Here is a 17,035-nt window from a genome sequence, read left to right as displayed (position 1 = left end):
AGTAGTATTCTGGGTGATACAGAATTTCAGTGACTTCCATTACCACTGGGTTTTAGTATCATTTATTTAAAATACATATAGCTGTTTTCTTGCCATTTGTTTTGTGGTTGGAAGACATAACCACTCTAAGCCATAACCACTCTAAGCCATGAGCACATTATATTTTGACAATATCTGAAAAAGTCAGATCTTGCAAGCTGGAGAGTTAATGCTACTTTTTGGCTGAATTTGATTCACCAAATATTTGAAAACAGACTTATGTGCATCATTGAATAGTCAGAATTTCTGTGTGTGTAGAGCTGTGGTCCTTTCCTTGGATACCCATTTATCTGTGTGTGAATTCTTAAAGGCCTCATAATGCCTTCAATCCCCTACTTGTTATTAATTGCTGTCTTTGTTACAAGTTTAAAAGCAAGGTAGGATGCTGAATCCTCTTAAATAATGGAAAGTGTGATTTGAAACCATTCCCTGCATGCTGCTTGGGTTCATGTTTTTTTTGGCTTTTTTTTTTTTTTTCCTAAATGCATAATGTTAACTTGGTGATGTATTTCTCTATTCAGTATAATAAAAATTTTTCGCTCATAAGTGATTTTGCATACAGTGATAGAGCATTTGCTGTTAAGGGATCATATTTTTAAAATGTAAGTTATTTAATTTTCTGGAATTTAAATAAACTGAGCTCCCCCCACCTGTTTTCCCAAGTACTTGAAAAGGCTGGAAAAGAATAAAGGTCAAACAACAGTCAGTGTTCCTTGTCCAAATAGGGCATTAAGAGTGTATTGAATCTCCAGTGTACAATTTCTGTTGATATCAGTTTGCAAAATTATCATTGAAGTGATAGAAAGTTTCTAAGATTTTTTTCTTTTTGAGGAATGTATGGGTACTATATGATTGCTACACAATGCAATCTGTCAGTGTAACAAATTCAATTGTGTTTTAAAATCCCATTAAATTGCTGTTAAGCTGGTTTGCTCCAAGTTGAGGGTAGCAATAATGAAAAGCCAGAATGTGAAAACTTAGGCTTCCTACAACTTAATTTGATTGGAGCCATGGGAAACTGGAAAAAAATGGAGGGGTTCTTCAGTAAGGAGGAACCATCTTTCATCACCATGTAAAATGCAATGGTGTTCATGTCTGTTGAATATCTTGCCATGCTGTAGCTGTTCACAAAATCTATTCTGCAGTCTTGGAGGCCTAACAAGTTTATCTTTTTCCTTTTAGCCTATTTCTTATCTGGCTGGCACAGCCAAATCTGTGTGGGTTTCAGGGAAGTGTTGAGGCTTTTAGTGCTTTACAGAGGTATGTTGCTGATTAGCAATACAGCTATTTTGTGTATTATATATCTCCACAAGTGTAGTGAGGGTGGAAGGAACAACTTGACAGTGTATGGAAGATAGAATATGTTTGATTAATCCTAACAACCAGTGACTTTGTGCAAAAGTGCTTATTATTTTGGTGCTCAGTTGGATTTATGTTATGTTACTTAGGTTATCATACAGCTTCAATATGCTTCTTCAATTTATATCACCTTCTGATGTTCAGGAATTTTGCTAGTTGACTGACGATTATTGTACTGAAAAGTATTTGGTGATATGTTTGTCAGTGAAGTCATGGAAATTTACTGTACAGGTTAACTACTGATGTTTGTTTAATAGATTTCAGTACCTTGTTGAGGTTTCAGTCACTGCCTGAGGAATTTACAACCAAAGATACATACAGATAACAAACTCACATTTAGTTTGCTTGGCTGAAAATTGTTAGCCAAACCAAACATGACACATCAAGCATGACAGATAGCATATAACTTGCATTCCAGCGTTAGTGAGCCAGTGAAAATAATTCGAATTTATAAATTAAATACAGGTCAAATTAAATTGGGATAAGGACCAGAGGAATGATGTGGAAAACGAGGTTGCTTTCATTGCCTAGTGAAAGCTTTAAAAGGAGCAGATTTTTATATTAAAAAATGATATAAAAGTTGGAGATAGGATTATTGATTATTCAAAGCAAGCTGTTTACACAGAGAAGTGGCCCAGAAAGGGTTGAGCTTCAGTATTGTCTATAAAAGTCAGGACGAGAGAATTAATGTTTAATACTAAGAGTTTTTCAGTTATTCTTCAGCATTTTGATGAAAGAACTGATATGACCTTTGTGTGGGAAATTACTTTTTTGATTGCCTTCAGAATAGATTTTTTTCCTGAAAGCAATTTGTTTCATTTAGTTTATTGGGTCAATGAGGCCCAGTCCTGGAGCTGAGTCACAAAGTGTGCCAATTTTTTGGCAAGCTCAAAGCTAGCCTGCTTGATTCTCAGTTTTCTCTATTTCCGAACACACTATTTCATCACACCAGTGTCTGTACTTCACAGAGCATTCAAGTGCAAGTCCTGCACAGTTATGTGGCTAAAATTGGGCATTGAATTTTAATCAGACTTAAAGCTGTCCTTTCCTATCTCATCCAACACTGATACTGATGTATTTTATCACTTACAGAGAATTACTGTACATAAATTGAATGTTTTGTCAGTAAAAACCATTGTTACCTATGTCACAAAATTGTTAGAGATACATTGTCAAGGTCACCTCAATTCTTGTTCAGTTTTACTGAACAGATTTATATTGACTTTGTGCAGTTAGATGGAAAAGATAAACAAAATACAAACAATAATTTGTTTCTTTATTTTCAAATTTGAAGATTAATAAGGTAGATGAATTGACTAAATCCAGATTTGCCTCATTCATCTTCAAATATTCTCATTTGTTCAGATGACAAAAGCTTCATCAGAAGAGAAAAGAAATTTGAAGGGGAAAGCTATGTGCTCTAAGGAAAGAATCTTTTTACGCTCAAGAGCTTGTAAAAGGAATTTTGGATTACAAAACCCAGATAAGTAGCTCCAGGTGCTTTGCTGACGTGAATTTCAAAGAGCAAAAGCAAACTACTTTTAAACACTGGTAAGTAGAAGGAAGAACCTTCAGAATAGTTGAAAAGGGTAGGCACTGGAACAAAATGGTAAGAAGGAAGTCTTAGAGAGCCTTTTCACAAAGGGAACATGGTGTATAGGGTAGAAGAAAAGCAAATCACTCTCTACAATTACCTGAAGGGAGGTTGTAGCCAGGTGGGGCTCAGTCTCTTCTCCCAGGTAACAAGCTATAGTACAAGAGGAAATGGCCTCAAGTTGTGCCAGGGGAGGTTGAGATTGGATATGATGAAAAATTTCCTCACCAAAGACCAATCGTTGGAGCAGGCTGCCCAGAGAAATGGTGAAGTCAACATCCCCAGAGGTATTTAAAAGAGGTGTTGGTGTGGTGCTTGGAGTAATGGTTTAGTGGTGGACTTAGAAGTGCTGGGTTAAGGATTGTAATAGATGTTCTTAAAAGTCTTTTCCAACTTAAATGATGCTATGATTATTGAGTGATCCAGAGCATGAGAGAATATGCATATGGTCCCTGCACAGAACAGGACATCAGACTTAATGAAGGTAATTTCTTGGAATAAAATAAAGTCTGCTTTTCACTGTGAGAGGGAAGAGGGATAATTACTAGCAATTAGGTTTATCCTCTACAGTAACTATGTTTGTGAATATTGAGTGCAATAAGGCAGGTAAACCATCAGGTCTGGTATTGATGTTAAATTCAGTAGCAAATTTTTGACTTTTACTAAAGGAGATATGAGAAGCAGTGAAAAATACATATTTTTTTTAAGAATTAGGAAAAAGTTATTTCTTCACTTTTTCTTCTACTTTCCAGCTCCATGTCCAATAGAATAGAATTATGCTCTTTTATTTAACTATTTTTCACATTCAGGTCACTTCAATCAGAATAACACTTCCAAGAGGTTTGTGCATTGCAGTCAAAGCATGCTCAGGAGTATGTTTTAATTCAGACGACCTTCCCAGCTTGTGGATTGATGGACTCACATGTTATTCTCCTTTTCAGATTCCTAGGGGCAAAATTTAGTGAGAAACAAGAAATGTAAATTTCACTTCAATTAAAAGAAATTAAAAGAAAAAATCCCAACACAAAAAATATCAGCAAACCCAAGAAACCAGCTCTGCAGGCGTGGGATGTTAGTTTAGAGCAGAGATCATGTATTTATTAGAGCTGGGTAGGGGTTGTGGCTGTATTTTGTACCTGTTGAGAGTACTGTACTTTGATGGGAGTCACAGCAGGAGATTTGTAACCTGAAGCTAAACAGTCCATTAAGGAATCATGCTATTGCATTTTTTGCTTCTGTGGTTCCTGAAATCCTAAGCAAAGGGGTGTTTAACTAATAGGTCTTAAGAACAGCACCCTTTATTTTGTGTGTTTCTAGTAAAGTAGTTCTGGAGTTGTAAAGACTCATATATGGACTCATGCAACAATCCTGGCTTGCTCTGGATCTTATTATAAGCACCTCTCATATGTGGTAGAGTAGGGTCATAGCATCATCCTTTATTACCAGGAATGCACACATTTACAATATGTCCTTCAAAATTCTGGAGAAAACGGAATGACGAAAATGATCTCTAAAGGCCACAGTGCATTTCCCCTTGTTTTCCCTAAATCAAGAGAACAAATGACAAAGCTCCTTGTTGATGATGTCCTGCTTGGAAGTGAATGATTTCCTTTTCTGTTTCCTTAGAACTTTGTAAGGCTCTGATTTTCTAATTCAATCTCAATCACTCAACAGCAATATATTGTTGAGAGCTATCAAGTGTCTTGTCTGGTTGTTAATATTTTAACAAATATATTTCATATTTCTGACTTTATGTTTCAATTTTCCCATACATCCTGGTATCATACAGTGTTCACAGACAATATACTCTTTGGGATGAATCACATGTGTTATGGCACTAGTAATATGAACTGGAGTGTCTCACTGGACTAATAATAATAATAATAAAAATAATAATAATAATAGTGAGTATGAGTCAGTGCAGGAGTGGCTAAGATTAACTCAGAGTTTCGGGGAGCCAAGAGATGATTCATCCTCTGAAATAAAGAGAAGCTGCTAATAAACATTGATAGACAGTCAGTTTTGTTTGCAGCATTCCAGCACTCGCTGTAGACACTGAGGAAGCAACATGAGGAACTGAGAATGTAACACTAGCAGCAGTTTTATGATCAATGACTTATTCATGTTGATTTGTCACTGCTGTAGATATTGGCACTCTCTACTGTCAAGATACAGCAAAAAACCTTGCTGGTTTTACTACTGTGGGAGCTTTTTTCACAGTCCTTAGTGCTGTTCTTTTGTACTTGAGATTTGCTGGGTGTTTCTTCGGGTTTCTGGATGCTAAGTGCATATCAACAACACCTATGCTAATTTATAGTATTTTAAGAGGCAAATGACTCAGATAACAGGAGAATAATAACCATATACTCAGATAACAGTGGAATGAATTTATTCTCCACAGAGTGGATGTGTTTGCTCCTCCTCTTCGCATCTCTGCCAAATCATTTTAATTGGGACCTCATGCTCTCTGCCTCCTTCTTTGACATTCATTCTGAACCAACCCCCAGTGCCTTGTTGTGACAGCCACTCTTGAATCCTCTACTGCCCCGAAGCCATCTTCACAATAAAATGCTGAACTGTACCTGACTCTTGACCACATTCTCCCAGCTCATGGAGAACTTGCTTGCTTCAGGTGAAAAACAGTGTGATGCTGGCTTTGCTCAGCTGTCAGGCAGTGTTCTTGGCTTCCTTGCTGGTGTGGCCACTTGCAAGACGGCTTTTGTTTTCTAGTCACTCCGTGTGTTTGGACTGGTTTTATCTGGTCCAAGGAAAGACACAGCTAGGAGTCAGATTCGAGAGTATCATGATAAACTCCAATTGGTATCCAGAGAGTTTTCTGCTCTCAGGAATTTTGTTCCTCCCTACCCATTGCTCAGAGTGGGAGACAGTCTGGTGTGTCATAAACTGTCATCTTTTCCTGTTATATTTAATGAACATACAACTGCTGCTTTTGTTGCCTGTGCAGTGCCTTAGACCATGGTGGCCACTGCTCTTTGTCCACCCAAAAGGATTTAATTGTGTAAACTAATAACTTATCTTTTTTTTTTTTTTAGAAACAGAAACAGGAGAGAAAGCACTGGTGATACTTTCACTGGCCATGCTTCTTCATGCCCTTGATTTTTTGAAAATTATTTATTAATTTTCTTTTTAGTATCAGGCATTTAAGTTGGCCAATACCTACTCCACAAAAGAAGATATGAAAGGCAGTGTTTGGCTTCAATGAATAACCTGTTAGCATGGAAAATATTCAGAGAGCTTATGAGTAGCTACCACATAAGATAGCACAGTGTAAGACAGATGGAATTAAGAACAGGTTATCTGTAAAACAGATGGAATTAAGAACATGTAAGTATTATTTTTTAAAAAAAGAAATGTAAACCAATACTTTTGTTGTGCCTCAGGTTTTATGAAATCAATAGTTTTGTCCTGTCTAACAACTCTGCAGAAAAGAGAGTTGTATTATTGTAATAACATGTGTAATATTAGTGAATTTCTGTCCACCACGGGCACTAGGAATCCTTCTGCCTTGGAAGCTAAACTATTTTGTACAAGTATTTTATTTTTCATTTCTCACACTATCTACTTATTATATGTTATTTCAGTGGCATTCAAGCAGATTAACTTTCTTTCCCTTTCGTATTGGGATACACACGTGTACCACTTCTCTTTTTCCCAGTAGAACTGGCAAGTGTTATATAAATCAGATACTTCCCAAAACTGTATGTTACTCAAGAAAACTATGCAGTTTTCCCAGGTTGAGGCATCTTTCTCCATACCTTCTTACAAAAGAACTCAACTCTGTTTAATTAGCATTGACGTGATATCCACTGACAATTGTACAGAGTGTTCAGAGACCTTTGTGTTGCAATGTGGTGTTTCTTTCCATTGTGGGATGACTCTGCACTACTGGCCTCCATCATAACAAATTAAAGTTTAACCCATTCATGTTCTGGAAGTAACGGGATTTGCCAGGTACCACTACACATCTGTGTAGGGGTGGAAACCTTCCTTTGTGGAAAGGTTGCAGCTTGAATGATTTAATGGCAAAAACTGTAACCATGTTAGGATTTCTGGATAAATAGTTCTCAGACAATAATTAACAACATCTATATACACATAACAAAGTTCACATTGTTGAACATGGAGTGGGAAATAAGGGAAAGAAAAACAGGTGAGAGAAATGAGAATCCAGTTTTCTTTATGCTGAAGATATACCAGATTCCTAGTAAGGTAGAGAAAGGGTCAGAAAACTGCAAGACAATTTAATATTGAGCTCTCAGGCAGATGGAGTCTACTGTGTTTTTTTTTCCTACTTTAAACAGTAGACTAATAACTTCCAATTAAATGTACGTTTCGGAGTGGGAACATTCCTGTGGCCTTGTGAAAGCCAGACTTGAGGTGATTCATTGTAAGACTCTCCTTTGTGAGAATCCTGAACTAATCAACATACTTACAGTGAAAATAATGTAGATATCCAGCATCCTGTAAGATTGAACAGTGCTCCTCAGATTCTTTTTACATGGTCTATTTTTATTCATCTAGTTCCGCATAAAATGATACTGCCACATGAAAAGGATGTAAACATTATACTCCTCCTCCTTCTGTTGTGAAAGAAGCCTTCCTATTGCTCTTAGTTTGGAAATTTAAAGTACATTAGTCCATTACTAACTATTTATTAAAGATAAGAGTTGGCAGTGTCAGTTATTTTGGAGGTTTGCATTGCTGTGCTGGTTCCCAGAGTATCTCTCACTAACTGTGAGAAATTTTCTTTCACTTTTAGAGCACTTAGTGGCCTCTCTCTTTTCTGTCTCTCTTTTTTGGGCACTCAGCTGTGACATGGCCTGCATCTCTGTCACAATACTATTAGTTCAGATGTAACAATGAAGAATTATTTAGTATAATCCACTGAGCTGGAATCCGGTACAACAGGATGAAGTCTGTAAAATACAATTCAGATTTGAATATATGAAATCTTCTTGAGAGTGAAATCTATGACGAAAGGGACCTTTGATAGGAGTTGTGGAAATCCCAACATGGTAGATTTTTGTAGAACAAACAATCTTGTCTGGAAAGTCCTGTCTGTATGGAGATATGCTGGATGATCTAACCCAGCAGGGTCTGTCTTTCTTTTTTGGAAAGCTATAGAAGGACTGGCTGCAAAAGATAAGGAGAAAAGTTAACTTTGAAATCCTATGTTACTGTTTTAATCATCTGATATGATAATGCTCAGCAACAAGAGGAACGTAAACCGGTATTAAGGTGAACTGCTAAATTAAAACTCTCTCCAAAATTTCATCTAAATGCTTCTATTAGTTTGCTTATTTCTCATCCAATGCAAGAACAATTTTTCACTGTAACTTTTCCTAACCTTTTTTGAAAACTATGATGTTTTCATCAGAAATTTTATTCACGTAATATCAGATATCGGTGAATAATACTTTTGAAGCTTTTGATGGAGTAAGTTACATGAATTTGCAAAGGATGATGTCATTATAAAGCTTATTTAAACTTATTTTATGCTTAATTTTCTTTTCAGTTTTGTCAGTGGAAATATTCAATATTCACATTGAAAAAGCTCCTTTTTCAACTTTCTTTTTCAAATCACATTTGAGATTACGTTGAAGAAGTCATGACTTCTTACAGGTAAGCAGAGTACTAGGACTGTGGAAAAAAAGCTAAATTGTTCTTTTGGTTGGTTTCACATCATGCCTTAAGAATTATATGCATTTTCGAAAGGTCTCAATGACTTTTCCAAATTGTGTTGTCTCATGCTGTAGAGCAGCACTAGGTTCACTAATAAAGTAAAGAGTGTGAGGGAATCTACTTGGATATTGCTAGTACATTTGCATAGAAAGTTGTGTAATATTATCTAATAAATTCGGAATATTTATGCTGGCCAAATACATTGCATAATTTGAACATCATTGATGTATCTTGGGGGTGGTTCTAGAGTAGGAACCTGGTACAATTTGTTTCTGTATGCTGCCACTGGCAATCCTGCACTAGAAGTCTGTCTTTTGCCTGGGATAAAGAACGTTCTTCTATCATTAGGCAATAAAATTGAGTAAGAGATGAGATCTTGTGATGTGATGGAGAAATGAGATATTCTCTTGGAAATATACTAGGAGGTCAAGAATTTTCATGTAACATCAAAGCCAAAGAACTAAAGAACAGGCTGCTGCTTTGTAGAGGTAGCAAGATTATTTGTATTTTTTTACAGTTGTTTTGATGTTAGTTATCTTCTAGACATAGAGGGTGGGAACAGCTGTCTATGTTGATAGGGATATCTTGTTACTGTTGTCTGCTTTCTTCTGACAGTGATAGTGACTGCTATCAGAAACAGGATGTGGAAGTTTGACAGTTCCTGTGTACTCTCATACATCCACTGTTTACGTAAATCAGGGGGAAATACTTTCACTCTGCCCTGCTTGTAGTTTTCATGGAGAAAAGGTCCAAAGAGACTAAACGAAAAGCTTGTGTGCCAGAAAAATTCTTCATTAAATATGCAGGAGAAGCTGCATGCATTTCAGATGTGTAACTTTTTAAATATTTTTTTCTCTCCTCACCCTGTAGGAGGATGGAACACAAAACACATTGCTGTCTCAATTTCAGGGATTTCATAATAATTTTGATCCCTGTTTTTCTGTTTAAAAAAATCCAAACACTGTAAAATAGCTGCTGAATATTCCCATTAATGTACTCTGCCAAACTGTAGTCAGTTTTGGTGCTTAGGATCTGCCCTGTTTACAGTGACTGAAACTGATAGATTTTCCAAGTTTGTTGGACTTGTTTCAGTATAAATTTATCACCCTGCATTGCATTGCATTGCACTTTTTTTAAAAATGTGGAAGTGTTTTAGGAAAAAGAACAAGATTAGAGTAACTACTATACAGAGTGTTCCCAAAAAGCCCAGCAAACAAAAGGAAGCCAAGATTGCGACAGATAAGGAATGTCATTATGAACATAGCTCAAGGCTATTCTGACTTGTGGCCATAAATGCAGGAAGTAATTTTCCTCCTGGATCCTTTTTAAATATAGGAACAAAGTAAAAGTCTGATGATCGAAGGTATAATGTGTGGAAGATACTGAAAAGTCATAAATATCTGGGTAATAGAATGAAGGTGCATGCATATGAATTCATAACTCCTAATTGTTAAATTTTTTTAGGATGCTACCGCTAAACCACCAGCATCTCTGATAAAATTACATAACTTCTTAATAGTACTTCCTTTCTTAACAGTCAAATAATGTAGTAGGATGTCCCTGTTCTTATGGTCTGAACAGTATGTTCACAAAATTACTTAGGAAAATCTCTGCAGTTCTGTTTCCATTATGTCAGCTACAAGAACTACATGCAGAAGCTTTAGGCACTTTAATAATTAACTGGAGAACTGTCAGGATTCATTAAAAATCCCAGACAAACACCATGTATATGAAACAAATTAACCCTGCTGAGATAATAAATAAATTTTAAAAAAAAGTCCAGAACACTACCTTCTTCTTTAGTACAGATCAAATAGTATATATGTTTCTCTCTACATGCACATTTTATATGTTTATGAGAGGTTTTTTTCCTATGATTAATAGGTAATTACCAGTTGTGTTTTTTTTACAGCAAAACTAACAGTGCTCTCACTTTGTTAACATTTACATTTGTATATTATACACGTGCTCTTTAATCTCTCTCTAAATATGTTCCTTAGAAGGACTTTTTTGGGGGCTAAAATTTAGTTGCAAATCTTGCTATTGTGTTTTTGACTCAATTACATTTTTCAGTTATATTTCACAGTTAATTTTTGCAAATTAAAATTGGCATCATGTTCAGCAGAAAAATATAGTTTATTGCTTATCTGGCCATGTCATTTTCCAGTTGCATATTTCCTGCAGTTGTCTGATTTTTATGATTTAAAAAAATATTTTATTTGTAAACATTTTTTACCTTACTATTTATTCTGCATTTTAAATTAATTATTTCCCACATCTTTCTTTGTTGGAAATAATTAATTTAATAACTAAACCCTGAGGGCAAACCCATTGCCTTCATTTTAGATTCAGACAAGCATCTTCCAAAACAAACAGGAGTGAAACTCTGGTGACATATAAGGTTTACACATTACAGGAACTCTTCCTGTAAATTTCAATCTGCAAATTGAAGTTCTTAGAACATGAAATCTCAGCACTTAGAGTGAAATAGTCTTCTGTCTAGCTGGGAAAAGGGTTTTGGTCTTGGTGGTAATCTTGCAGGTTGTTTCATTTCTCAGTGTTTCCTAAAGAAAGTGCTATTTTGCGTTCCTCCTCTAAATAAATGCTTGCTAGGTGCAAAGAGCAGCACTGGTTTGTAGAAAAAGGACAGTTAAAGTGGTTAAAGAGCTACCCAGAAGTTTTTTACAACGCTCCACAGCCACCCTTATGAATTTGTCCATACAAAATACTTTGTCCTTTAGAGAAAACTGCAAAAGCAGATAGACTTCTTGAAGGTGGGACTTAATCTTTAATGTCTCCCTGCTTCAAGTGCTCCACTGTAAATTGGAGAAATCAATTTCTGTACAATCAAGCATAGAAACTTAAAACTATGCTTCATTCATGTGAGAATAGGTACTGTATTAAAATATAACATAGCAGTGCAGAATGTGATTACAAGATGGAGCTTTCTCCAATGTATTTAATTTTGCTTAAATTTCTCTCTGTCTGGATCCCAAACAAAATTGAGGATAGTAAAAAGAAAAATTATGGAGCAATTAGCATTCCAGAAATCATACAGTGGACTCTGGGGGAAAGTATGCAAGCAAATTAAGAAATGCATATTTCATTTCATTAGGGGTTAGAAATTGTGTTGACCAGTATACGAACAAAAGCTGGCAGTTAATTTTTATCTCAAGTGAAGAAAAATGTTTAAGTTGAATCATTAAATTAAAAAATAAAACTAATATGATCCGTTCATGTAAGAGTTTGACTTGGTCATCCTTCTGGGTCCCTTCCACAGATGATCCTGTGGTTTGATGCACATTGGAATGACGGGAATTTGGCTTTAACTCTAGGCTGCTTTTCCTAGAAAAGGCGCACCTACATAATCCATATTCAGCAAAAACTGTGTTTCTGAAAAAGGAGTTCTTGGACAGTGTTTTCTTGCTAAGAGAAAGAGTTGGTTCTGTTGTGGCATTAATCACGTAAAGGTTTAGGGGTTATGTCAAAACATGAGCTGAGTAAGAGAAAAAATCAGAAACCATTGTGTAATATTTCTACTGTAACTCCTGTTGCTATTTGGAATTTCAGGTTTTATTTATTTTGACCTCCATTTTTCACTCTGTTTTCTAGTTAGATTTTCAAGTCCCTTTGCCAATCCCAGACAGAAGCTGCTGGTACTAACTTCTACAAGTTCCTCTTCTTCACTAAGGGGCATTTTGAGGAAGCAGTTTGGGATCAATGTCAGTGGTTTGATTGACCCAAGGACAGAGTAAAAGGCCTCCAATAAGTTCCTGAATGAAGAGGCACTTGAGTGTGCTGTAGCAAAAAAAATAGGAGAAGAAAAGGGGTTGCCTGCTCCTGTAAACACAAAGAGTTTTCATTTTCTAGTTCTGTCTTTGGCTGAGAAGAACTTGGTAGAAGACAAAGACAGGACAGCCTACCACTGCCTAAAAAACACATAGTACTTCATCAATTTTCCCTGGTTTTCCATACACACTCTAAGTAGGTAATTTCTGCCAATCTTATAACAGGAAGTCAGGATTTATAATAGATGCAATTTTTCTGAAGCAAACTTTTTTTACTCAAACTAGGGCTACTGATTTTACACCATAATATTTCTTCTGAGAATAAATTGCACATAGAAATGTCCCAGAAAGTAAGGAATTCACAAGGCATTTTGCTTGCAATGTTTCTCTCCATATTTTCTTTTTAGTTGGTTCATAGTTCTTTCATATGCTTCTGTAGCACTGGCTGGTGGGGGGCCTCTAGTGAGAAAGAGGACATTCATATTTGTTAAAAAATGGTTTCATAGTGTACCAGAAATTGCAAACTTTTTGGAAATTAATGATACATGGAATCCTCTGATTCAGAACATGCAAGTGCAGAGAAATGAAAGGATTTTTTTCTTATAATAAACCAGCAACAGACAGCTAAAAGGCAGAGAAAAAAACCTCGAGCTAAAGGAGAAAAAATTATAAATGTACAATTTAATTCCCTCAAAAATTCAGCAGCCATAAATCAGCAAATGCCATCTATGGTTTGGAAATGAAATATTTTGTTAATCCAATAGGCTTTTCTCCTCAGGCCAGCTGTATGCAGAACATGCAAGCCTGGTCATGTGCTTACAAACATCTTTCTGCGAGATCAGGATGTGGGTTTGCCAGTCATCCTTGTGCTTCCATGATCCACACCAGTGCTGATGTCAGTATTCCCTGCTGATATGAACTGGCTCAACCTCCTGAAAGTTGTCACATGTTGTGAGGTAAAAAGACTCAGCGCTTTGCCAGCAGCTGGCTTGTTTAGAGGAACAACTCATTGAGGAATCCTGCAACAGGACCAAATGGGATGAGCATCTGGCAGTGGGCAGCATGGGTACAGGCACGTTCTTGATTCCAGTGTCTTTTCCCTTTTAACCAGCCATCCTAAATTTCAATACTACCTGTGTATTTAAGCATGTCCTCCAAAGCTGTGGCTTTTCAGTAAGCCCACTTTTGTTGCTTTTCTCTTTGTTTTTTTTACACAGGAAACAGAAAGTGGTATACTTTTGTTGCATTTTTTCTCATGGAGCGTATGTAGTAAAATTGATTTCTATGAGCTGGAAAAAATCCCAAACGAACATGCACATATATTGATCTAGCTAATGTTTCTTTTTGAAAAAACTTAGGAATCACAGGTGCTACAGTTTGTTACTACACGTTGCCACAAATGATAGCAGAAACACGGTAATTCGGCCTTTTTATGGAGCTTCATTCATAGTAATGCAATGTGACCTTCAAAAACCTGTCTGGCTACTTCAAGTGTTTACAAGAGAGAATGGATGGCGTGCTGTTACACAGATGTTTTTAAATATTAATAGAAAGAATCTCTCAACTCTTCACCAAATAAGTTTCTTTCCTTATAAAATGTTTTGTACTTTGAAGCCTAATCTGTTTGCAATGTAGTATGATATCTGTATGAAAACTAGTATTCATGAAAAAATAGAAATTGTATTTGAGTATCAGTTACTAGTTAAAAAATAAAATTGCTACCCCTGCACAATAAGGTAGTCACAGCTCTTAATTATGCACTGTCAAAGTGAGTTTCAGTTTTAAAGACGTCATAGATTCTTGAGAAAAAACAATATGAGGTCAGGCCAAGAATGGTAGAAATGCTTTCTATGGTGAAACAACATACATTACCATTGAAATAGAAGTATTTTGGCCTGAGCTCCCTACCTGCAAAGGAAAATAATTAGCAATTGCATAGTTAGTAATTGCATCTAATGCTCCTCATCTGAAAGAGATTAAAAAAATTCAGGACTGTGTTTATCACTGAAAATAAAATTTTTATGTGATGTGGTTCTGAGTTTCCCCTTAATGCAAAAAATGTAAAAGCCTTTTCAGCATGATGCTAGGACAGAAAACAATATTCTCTTAGAAATCACAGGGAAATCAGAGATATGAAAATATTTAATTTAGAATTTGGTGTTTTAGTGTGAGGAATCCTGCCTCAATAAAGTAATCTCATTTAATTTCTTTGCTGAAAGGATTGTTAGGCACTGGAACAGGCTTCCCAGGAGTGTAGTGGAGTCACCATTCCTGGAAGTATTCGGAAAACATGTGGATATGGCATTGTTCACCATAGTTTACCATGTCTTGGTTTTTATGGCATAATTCACCATGGTTTTAATGGTGAATGTGGTGATGTAGCTGGGTTAACAGTTAGACCTGATGATCTTAATAGACTTTTCCAACCTTAATATCTTTATGATTGTGTAATTTGCTTCCCATTTTGAAAATTGTCTGCTTCTGCAAAGACAAAAAATGCCATATCTCCGTAAATTCTGCACCAGTGTCCTCTAAGTTCCTTCCTTAGCCTTTCAGTCCATTTCGCCTGTTGCTTTCCAAACTTGGAATTGTGGTTCTCTGGTACGATTTTCAAGCTGTATCATTAGGACCACCTAGAGATACATTTGCTTCATAGTCCAGACCAGCTGAACAATTCCTGATAGTTCATAGACCAAGAAAGAGGATGAGAAAGGCAGGTTCATTAAAATCCCCAAATCTCCTTCTGGGCAGAATTGGTGTTGAAGGGATACACAAGCATTCAGATTATTCCATTCCATCCCTGTCTGTCAGTGTAGCAGCATATCAGTCCTCTGATATATTAGATACCTTGTCTCCACAGCCATTTCTAGGCCAGTGTAGGACAAAACCCTCCTTTTCTCAGACTAGACTAGATGTGTTCTTTCTGTTCACCAAGGGTAACTCGGAAGCAATGAAAACATTGTGTCTGGTCCCCTATGCTGCTAACAGCACTGGGTTTTTTCTACCATAAACAGAAATTTCCCTTCTTTCATCAGGATGTGCACATGGAAGTAGAGCCTCTGCTGTTTCAGGCAGAGGCTGACCTCACAGGCAGTTTCAGGATTCTGTGTAAATTTTCCTTCCCATTACACTACAGTTAGCAGAGTTATCAGTCACTCATTACAAGATAAAATCCTGCAGCCCATTCTATGTGTATAATTTCTAAAACTCTGGATCTGGTCATGGAAAGTAGAACTATGCAGTCACACTCAGTGATTACAAGAGAAATAAAAAAAAAAGGAGAAAAATTGATAAAACTTGATTTCTCTTTAGGAAGGAAATTCCCAGCCATACACTGTCACTGTTGGGTCTTTATGCCATTGCTTGCCACCATTTGACATGAGCTGTTTGTCAACAGATTAGAGTTCAGACTGGTTGTGGGGTGTCATGGTGGTCTGAAAATGAGCAGTGCCAGAAGCACCACAGTATAGCCTATGTAGAGGGTATTAAAAAAGCAATGTGCAGAGTCACAGAACAGGCCAGGTTAGAAGAAACAAAACCATCTGCTCCAACCTTTAATCGGAAATGGAGCATAGATGAGATTATCAAATACTCTAGAGCATCAGAGAGCTCTTTTCCCCACAGGAGATGCCCCTAAGAAGGCTTTCCTGCAGCTTGTATGGATTCTTGCCTGTCGCCTTATCCTTTACCCCCTTGACTGGCTTTTGTTCCCTCATTAGAATGCTGACACTTCACCTCTCAGGCTGTGGACTAATTTACAACCAATGGGTGACAAATTTCTTTTCACGTTCTTCTCTGTTTAGATATCTGATGAATGTGTTTCACCAGAATTCTATTGAGACTTACCCAATACCAGTCTGATTACAAAGAGCAGGGGAAACACTGATTCTGTGTCTCTAAGGTGCTCTCAGGCTCTAGAGCGTCTCTTCCTTGATGGCTTCCTTTACCTCACCTTCTCATCCTTGACCATCAGACACCCTATGTCAAAATGTAAAAAGATGAAGTTTTAGATGTGGAAAGGTCAAATATGAAAAATAGTGTTCATTTCAGCCTGGCACTAACAGAACATGAAATTAAGAACAATGCTTTACTTGATAAGGAAGAACTTACTGCTTGTAGAAAGGCCCTAGTCCTCAACTATCAAATGTTCTATCTGAAACCACATCATTTAGAACAGGAAGCCCAGAAAAATATGTTTCCTCCAGATCATGTTGAGGTAATGGTGTATATAAGGTAATAAATATTCTGGATTTCAAACTGACCTAATTGAATCCTCCGAGGCAAAATGATATGAGAAAGCAAACAAAACATTTCCTTTCTTTTCCAGAGAAAGATAAATAGGAATATCTAAGCAAGTCCTGACAAGCTTTAAAATCAGATATGAAATTTGATTGTATTATACCACCTAAACAGGACGCCAGAGTTGTTGAGACTTGGTTGTTCCACTAAATAAACCTTATTTAGGAGCAAAAAAGTAACAGTTGGTGACCAGGAACTCTTTCAATCCAGAGCTAAAATGTGGTGTATCAGACTAAGAAGTTTAAAAAGCCTA

The 17,035-nt window shown here is 36.5% G+C and overlaps 2 long non-coding RNA genes across 2 annotated transcripts in view; one reads left to right on the top strand and one right to left on the bottom strand.

Annotated features, from left to right (window-relative positions):
- Positions 1-1,630: 1,630 nt before the first annotated feature.
- LOC148223942 (uncharacterized) overlaps positions 1,631-17,035 on the bottom strand; it is a 15,981-nt gene continuing 576 nt past the window's right edge. Inside the window, exons 2-4 of the long non-coding RNA XR_015803158.1 lie at positions 16,330-16,461; positions 5,575-5,750; positions 1,631-3,937 (exon numbers count right to left, since the gene is read on the bottom strand). This is a non-coding gene — a long non-coding RNA (uncharacterized LOC148223942). The remainder of the gene's footprint in view (positions 3,938-5,574; positions 5,751-16,329; positions 16,462-17,035) is intronic.
- The window catches only part of LOC148223941 (uncharacterized), a 23,721-nt gene continuing 14,414 nt past the window's right edge, over positions 7,729-17,035 (top strand). Inside the window, exons 1-2 of the long non-coding RNA XR_015803157.1 lie at positions 7,729-8,251; positions 8,529-8,635. This is a non-coding gene — a long non-coding RNA (uncharacterized LOC148223941). The remainder of the gene's footprint in view (positions 8,252-8,528; positions 8,636-17,035) is intronic.

Source organism: Sturnus vulgaris, chromosome 4 (assembly GCF_052056855.1).
Source record: "Sturnus vulgaris isolate bStuVul1 chromosome 4, bStuVul1.hap1, whole genome shotgun sequence".
NCBI classification, from domain to species: domain Eukaryota; kingdom Metazoa; phylum Chordata; class Aves; order Passeriformes; family Sturnidae; genus Sturnus; species Sturnus vulgaris.
This window is presented reverse-complemented; position numbering and strand designations above follow the sequence as displayed.